This window comes from Fukomys damarensis, unplaced genomic scaffold, assembly GCF_012274545.1.
Source record: "Fukomys damarensis isolate Sample0158 unplaced genomic scaffold, DMR_v1.0_HiC HiC_scaffold_16, whole genome shotgun sequence".
Taxonomy (NCBI): domain Eukaryota; kingdom Metazoa; phylum Chordata; class Mammalia; order Rodentia; family Bathyergidae; genus Fukomys; species Fukomys damarensis.
The window spans coordinates 29,353,401-29,360,900 of NW_022900928.1; the positions used below are offsets into that span (position 1 = coordinate 29,353,401).

Here is a 7,500-nt window from a genome sequence, read left to right on the forward strand (position 1 = left end):
TTTTTGAGATAGGGTCTCACTATATAGTTCAGGCTGGCTTTGAATTCACAGCCATAATACCAAGTTCAGGATTTACAGGCATGTGCCACCACACACTGCCTAACTACTTTTTTAAAAAGGTGTTTCAAAACGTATAATTTTCTTTCTTATGTTCACAAAATTGTGCAATCATCTCTACTACCTAATTCCAGAACATTTTATTACCCTGTGAAAAAAGCCCATTCCCAATAACAGTTGTGTCCTTTTTCCTTTCCCTTCAGCCCCTGCCTGCCACCACACATCTTATTTTAAAGATAGGAAAATTGAGGCCTAGAGAGGGACAGTCCCTTACCTAACATCACATCAACAGCTAGTGCCAGAGTCAGGAGCACAGCCCAGGGCTCCCAACACCGAGCCTGCCACAGTCAGTCAAACTGAGTTCTCTTGGGCACTCTCAGACCTGCTCTGCTACCTGGTATGAAAGGTGTTTAGCAAGAGACTGTTGAATGGAGCCTACCAGGCAGATGTAACACCCCCCTCCCCGCCGCAGCTGTGACAAAGCCCTCAACTTTTTAGAGGTTACTTGTGCCCAGAATGATGCTGAAGGCTTTTGAGGCATAGGAGAGACACTTAGGGTGCCATCTCCAACTCCTCAATAGCCAACGTCCTTCCATGGCTAGGGACGCTTTTACCCTCAGATGAGCACAGGGCCTCCTCCTCCCTCCATCAGCATCCTGTCAAAGGCCCCTTTTCAGCGAAGCCCGGCCTGTCCACCTTACGTGAAGCTGCACCCAGGCCCTGCTCCCCCCTGAGGGCACTCTCCATCCTTCCTGCAGATCGAGTTTTCCTCCATAGCTGCTACCATTAACCATCTGACATGCTGCATCCTTCTGCTATGGTTTGGATATAGTGCGCCTTGCCCTCAAAGATTTACGTGCTGAAGCCTGGTTCTCAATGTAATGGATATGAGAGGCAGTGGGATCTTTGAAAGGCAGTGGGAGGTGATTAGATCATGAGGGTAAAACTTTCATGAATGAATTAACATTTTTCTGGAGAGACTGGATTAGGTCTCATTGGAGTGTGTTGGATCTCTCCAGGATGGACTTGTTTTGGCAGAGTGGATTGTTATAAAGCACTTTAAGCCTCCCCATCTCTCTCTCTGTCACATGTGCTCCTTTTATACATGCTCACTTCCCTTTTATCTTCTGTACGTAAGTTTATATAGCATGAGGTCTTTACAAGAAGCTCATCAGATGCAGCCATGCAATCTTGAACTTCCCAGCCTCCAGAAACATGAGCCAGAATGAAGTAACCAGCCTTGAGTATTTTGTTTGTTTTTTGGTATTGGTGGGGATGGAACTCAGGACCTTGCACCTGTGAGGCAGGCAGCAGCCCCACTGAGCTAAATCCCCAGCTACAGCCTTGGGTATTTTGTTACACATTAGAAGATTAAGACACCTTCTTTATCTGGTCATTGTCTTCCTCCATCATGTAGCTCCACCAGGGGATGAGTTTTGCCTGCTGTGTTCACCGCTCTACCAGTTTTTGGAACAGTGCCTGCTATACAGAAGGTGTCAATCGAATGACTGGATGGTTGGCGAATGTTGCATCCTTTAACAGCAGTACTGAGGAGAAGGGCTATTATTCCTGTTTTATAGATCACAAGAGAGGTCCAGAGAGCTCATCTGGGCGTTTGAAGCAAGTGCTTCTCCCCCTGACCTTGGTCCTCTCAGAAGATCCTGGACTAGGGTCAGGCTGACCTTGGGGGAGCAGGGTCCAGGCTCCCAGTGTTTGCCATTGTTTTAGGGATTCCAGAAACCACAGTCAGTTTCAGAAACAGCCTCTCCTCCTTCTTGGAGTAATTCAGCAGCTCACGTATTCCACACCTTAGCCAAACTGGAAAAAAAAGAAAGCAAAGAAAAAAGGTAGTACTAGTTTTAAAGATGGCCTTAGCTGTGAGTTCCAACATGGAATTGGTTGTCCATGAGGTCATGGGGCCTGAGGCCCTCTGAGCAATGTTACTGACACTCCATGTGGTGGGCTGGGCCCAGCATCCACACACTCTCCTTCCAGAACCGAGGGAGCACTGTGAGCAGACAGGCTCCCCCAGCAAGCCTGGGCCAGGGCCCCGGAGCCAGGATGGAGCCAGGAGCTGGCCAGGCAGAGGCACACTCCAGCAAATCAACCAGGAAGCACCTCACTCGAGTACAAAGGTTTCAGGGGAGAGATGACAGATCTGAGCATACATAGATCTGTTCTTTCCAAGGAGGAACTCAGAGTGCTATGTACGCTGTCAGTCACTCATATAGCTAGGGAGAGATGGCCTGGGCCTGAGCCCTGTACTTGGATGGTAAATTCTATCAAAGGAGACATGCTTCCTGCCCAAGAGAAGCTGACAGCCTAAGACTGGCTGTGAGGAAACTACTTGATCAAGTCCAGATCTTCACTCTATAACTGAAGAAACCAAGGCTCAGAAAGGGGCAGGGACCAGCCCTAAGTCACACAGCCAATCCACAGACCAAGCAGAGGTGAAGGCAATCCCCAGACTCGGCCAGAGGTACTTCTTACCATAGCCTGAACTTAAACAGTTCCATTCCAACGGAAGCCCTGCTGTTCTGGAAGAGATGCTAGGCCTTTCCAGAATCCGACTTAAGGCTGTCTTCCAGGATCTGCTGTCAAGGCCTTTTCCTCAGGGAATAGCTGTTGGCAAGGGCAAGCAAGGTATTGATTATGGCTGGGGTCAGTGGCCATGAGTAGTTTAGATTGGGGGGTGGTGTGTTAGGGGGAATAAGAAGGGATGAGAAGGGCAATGGAAGTTTCTCTGAAAAACAAACCTATAGGGCTGGGGAGTTAGCTCAGTGGTTCTGCTCCCTGCCTTGAAAAACAAACCCAAGGTATGTTTATTTATTTTTACTTTTGCTTATATTTTCTGATTTTTCTGTGGTTATATAACTAGGTCTTTGCATTTGAAAGGGGTAATAGGCAATGGTCTGGAATACGGGGCCGTCTTGGCCCTGCCTGGCTGTGTGAACTCCGGCAGGTCTCCACCCTTCTCTGGGCCATTCTTAGAAATGCTGTGAGAGGGAAATGAATCAAGGGCTCCTGGCTTGGGAATAGCTGTGTAGTTTATCTATGGGGGCCCTCTAAAGAAAGAATGAAACAACCAAGGAGTGAGGCATCCAAAGAAAAGCTAAAGTTCTGAGAAGCCTACTTTGGCTGTATGCACATCCAGCGCTGCCCACAGGTCAAGGATGTGCCCACCCTAACCCCACACAGGACTTCCCTGAGGAGAGTGAGGATGGCTCACCAAGCTTCAGCAAGATCTACATGTGCTCGGATTCCAGGCCTACTATCAACAACCTGCTAGAGACCTGGCTCCCTGGAGTGAGGGAGCCCAGGAACGGGACAATGGAAAGGGAGACTGCCTGGTGTCAGTTATAGATGCATTGGGAGGAGGCACCATCCTGAGTGACAGGGTAGGACCAGCGTGGCTGACCACTAGGTGCCTGGAGAAAAGCCTGTGTGAGGACCGGACAGGTGAGGGCCACACTCCAGGCTGATCAGTTACCCAGGACCTGCCTCCCAGTGAAAGGATAGAATAATTTTAATGTGCATGTAGTATTTAGAACTGAGCCTAGCATAAAATAAGTGGACAATAAAAGCTGCTCACGGAAAGTTAGCCATGGCCCAACAGGACAGCAACATGAAGCAGTGAGTCTGAAAGGGAGAGTCCCTTAGTCCTGGCCCACCTGCCTTGCTGGGTACTCCCTTTGGGAAGGCTCAGCCCCTCCCCCACCACCTCCAACCAATGTTGACCATCTCACCACTTATGGGGACAGACTGTTCTGGGCTGTGGTGTCACTTTCTGGTCTTCCCTTGCTGCCTTCAGTCTGTGGGGGATCAGAGCTCCCCACTAAATTATTTCCCCACCTGCCTCCATTCTTCGCCTCCCTCAGCCCTAAGCTATAACAAGGCCTGGAATTCTAGCTTAGGCAAGGACCTCAGAACCTTGGCGCTGGAAGGCAGTGGGTGCCTGACGGCACCTCCTACAATGACGTACACAGTGGGGGAACTGAGACTGAGGGGGGAAACCTACCCTTGCACCCCATCCCTCACCCATTGAGTCAAAGCAGGGCTGGGCCTCAGCCAGGCCTGGGTTTTCTCCCAGACTCCTCTGCTCTCAGGGGTTCCCCTGAGGCCACACTGGAGACTTTGCTTCTTCCACCCAGTGCAGACACTCCTCACCTGGTCTTCGTCTGCCATGTCCTCTGCAGCTCTGTCTGGGGAAATTCTTGCCAAGTGGGGTCAGCCCCTCAGGAGCAAGCAGCTAAGGAGCTTCATATGTCCAGGCCAAACTCAGCATGGTGGTGATGGGTCTTGGATGCTCCCTCTGATAGTGGTTGCCTGCCTAGCCAGTGAGGCTGGGGAGAGGAAGACTCCTCTCCCTTTTGCAGGTAACTGGGCTCCTGACTTGGGTGCAGTTGGTACCAAAATTTAACCCCAAAACCTTGGGCAAGAGAGATGTGGAACAGGGCAGGGAGGCTGGAGGATAAATGTATTTAGGTTCTTAGGAACTTATTTCTTCTCCTTTCAAAACTTTTCTGGGTCCCAAGCTACTATTTCCACTAAGCTAGCAGCCACAGGGGGAAGAGAAGGGCAAGTTGCTTGATGATGGCCAGCTCCGCTCATGCTCTGGGTGGGGACAAATGTCATTGTCTCCAACCTCACAGGAACCTTCAGAGTTAGGACTATCATTGATCAATTTACAGAGGAGGAATGTGAGGTTCAGAGAGGTCATGCAGAACTCGAGTGGCTAAACTGGGGTTCCAGCTCCCCCTCTGCCAGAGCCCACATTCTACCCTGCAACAAGCAGGGTCATTCCAGCAGCCCAGAATGGTACGCTGTGGTCTCCTGGATCGGTGAAGGGAGAGGCTTGTGCTGTACTGGGGTTTCAGACACTGTGGCTGTGGTTGCAGCTGACTCACGCCTCGATCTTGACAAGGCAGCAGATTTCACATTCATGGAATGAGGGGCATCATCTCAAGTTCAGGTGAGGTAGTACTAATCAACATCAGCACATTTTTAGCCATGCCCAGAACACCTTTTGGGAGCCAGACCCATTGTCAGGGGATTTCTGTTGGTTAGCTGTAAAGACAAGACCTGGGATTCAAGAACCCAGCTATTTCCTAGTTGCATGACCCTGGACCAATCCCTTTACCTCTCTGTGCCTCCAATTCCTCATCTGTGAGGTGAGGAGACTTAGCTCCTCTCTCTCAGGATTGTGAAATTACGTGAGTTAATGTCTATGAAGGGCTAGAAGGATGCTTGGCACAGGATGCACACCTACCATGTGTGTTAGACAACACTGGGCTTAAACTTGTGAGATAGGTGTTTTTTTCTGCAGAGAACAGATGTGGAAACCGTTGAGGCAACAGTGCAGTGATCCTCACCTTTAGTGCAAACGAATCACCTGGAGAGTGTTAAAGTCTTGAGGGCTGGGCCTGACTTCCAGTTTCTGGTTAGGTCATTCTGGGCTGGGACCTGACTATTTGCATTTCTAGATTGTTCCTTGGATAATGCTGATGCTGCTGGTCAGGGGCCCATGCTTTGAGTCCCACTGCTTTTGGGGACCTGACTGTGGGTGCTGTTATGGCAGGGGGCAGCCAGGGCCAGTGCTAATGGGAATAGTGATTTGGAGCATGAGTAGATAGGCAGGATTATAAAGAGCATAAAGAATCTTAGACCAGTAGCCCCAGGCTTCTAGTCCTGAACTGGCTCCCAATTCTTTAAAGCACTCTCAGTAAAACAGGGGTGACAATAATCCTCCTCACAGGGCTCTGTGCAGATGAAACAGGGTGTACGGAGAAGCCCTGGAACAACTCACACGCTATTGTACATTGGCAGAGTGGTCTAGGGTGAAGAAGTCAGGCACTGAGTGCGCACTATGATCCTTCACGCTGTCCCTCTCCTCTCCCAGAACTGAAGGATGTTGCTCACGTCCATTTCTTCCTTGAATCTTGGTTGGGAAGATCACCACACACTGTCCCCCACACCCATGGCAGAGGGCAGCATGCTTGCTGAGGCCACAGGCTTCATCATAAAGGGGCCTGTGTCTCAGCCACTCACCTCCCACTGTGTGTCCAGTGGTTTTCTATTTCAGTTGCTGTAAAAATATCACCTTTGATCTCAGCTTGTGGCTCTTGAAAAAAAGGAAGAAACCAACAGACTGGGTTTTCATTCTCCTCCGCCCACCCCTCACCTCAGCTCCCTACCCTCCCTCTTCCCTCCTCTCTCCCTACTCATCCCTTCCTCTGGATCGCCAGTACCCAGCTGGACCTGGAGCATCTCAGCCCTTTAGGAATCCACTGGCCCTTCTATCTCTGCCTCCCCCCCCCCACATGCCAGCATGGGGTGGTTCACTAAGGAGGGAGTATAAACAAGGGGAGGATATGGGAGATGGCCCTCTCCCCTCCTCCCTTTATCTCTGCCCCTTCCCTTCTGCTTGTAGGCCAAGAATCTCTAAGATTCCTGTTTGGCCAGGTCTAGGCCACTTCTCCAGCTGTCGGCAAGCACATGGTATCAATCACAGGCCTGCATCTGTGAAGTCTCGAGGCCTCCCCAGAGTGGAGTGAGAACAGCTCATGGGGCCTAAATGTTTACATCACACCATCTACTCAGAGAGAGGGGACAGCCGGGTTTGCTGGAGAAGTGGCCTTCAGGCCTGATGGCTCAGCAGGCAGGGCCCCCACCCCTTACCTTTCCTCACAACAAACTCTGGGGGAAGCACAGTCTGCTGTCTCCAGCAGTCCCCGTGCTTCAGCCTCTGCACTCGTCTTCCCAAAGCATTCTTGGATCTATTTGATCCATGTTGAGGCCTCTGAACCTTCAGGTAGGAGTCACCTTCTTACCTGCTGGGGCCCCTCCTGCCTGCTGCTCTTCTCTCTCTAGTGAGGACATCTTCAAGGGCTCCAGCTCTAGCAGAAGGTGCAGAGAATCCTGCCACCTCCCCAAGAAGTTTCTTGCCCGATAGGCATTTTGTGCCCATGGAGAAGGCAAACAAGGCTTAAACCTCTGACTCATTCATATAAGGCTTTGAGCTGTTGTGATGTATTTCTTGGCTTTCAGCTTTTAGAGAAAGATAAAATAGCACTCATTCAACAAACACTTTTCCACAGTTCATATGTGTCTGGCTCTGTGCTGACACGGCCACTGAATGCCTTCTCAGGCAGCAGCCCATTTGCCATCCTCTTTGCAGATAGACACATAGATGTGTGCTGAGGTCAGGCAACCTGGCTGGCCCTGAGTGCAGAGGCTGGGTCACCTGGGGGAGGTGGTGGAAGAGCAGAAAAGGCAAGGCTGCGAATTTGCAGGAAGCTGGGGTGTCCGTGATGGCATGGGCAGCCCTGAATGGATCCACACCAGAACGGCTGTTAAAGCACTTGACTGCTTCTGGAGCCAGGGCCTAAGGTGCCACTGCAAGATTGGAAAGCACCAGTGTACCAAGTGTCCACAGGGAAGACC

At 50.7% G+C, this 7,500-nt stretch overlaps 1 long non-coding RNA gene across 1 annotated transcript; it reads right to left on the reverse strand.

The window, feature by feature from the left end:
• Positions 1 to 1,406: 1,406 nt before the first annotated feature.
• Positions 1,407 to 6,150, reverse strand: LOC117286321. The gene is made up of 3 exons (XR_004517445.1): positions 6,106 to 6,150; positions 2,548 to 2,679; positions 1,407 to 1,875 (listed from the first exon to the last, which is right to left on the reverse strand). It is a non-coding gene; the product is annotated as an uncharacterized LOC117286321 (long non-coding RNA).
• Positions 6,151 to 7,500: the final 1,350 nt, after the last annotated feature.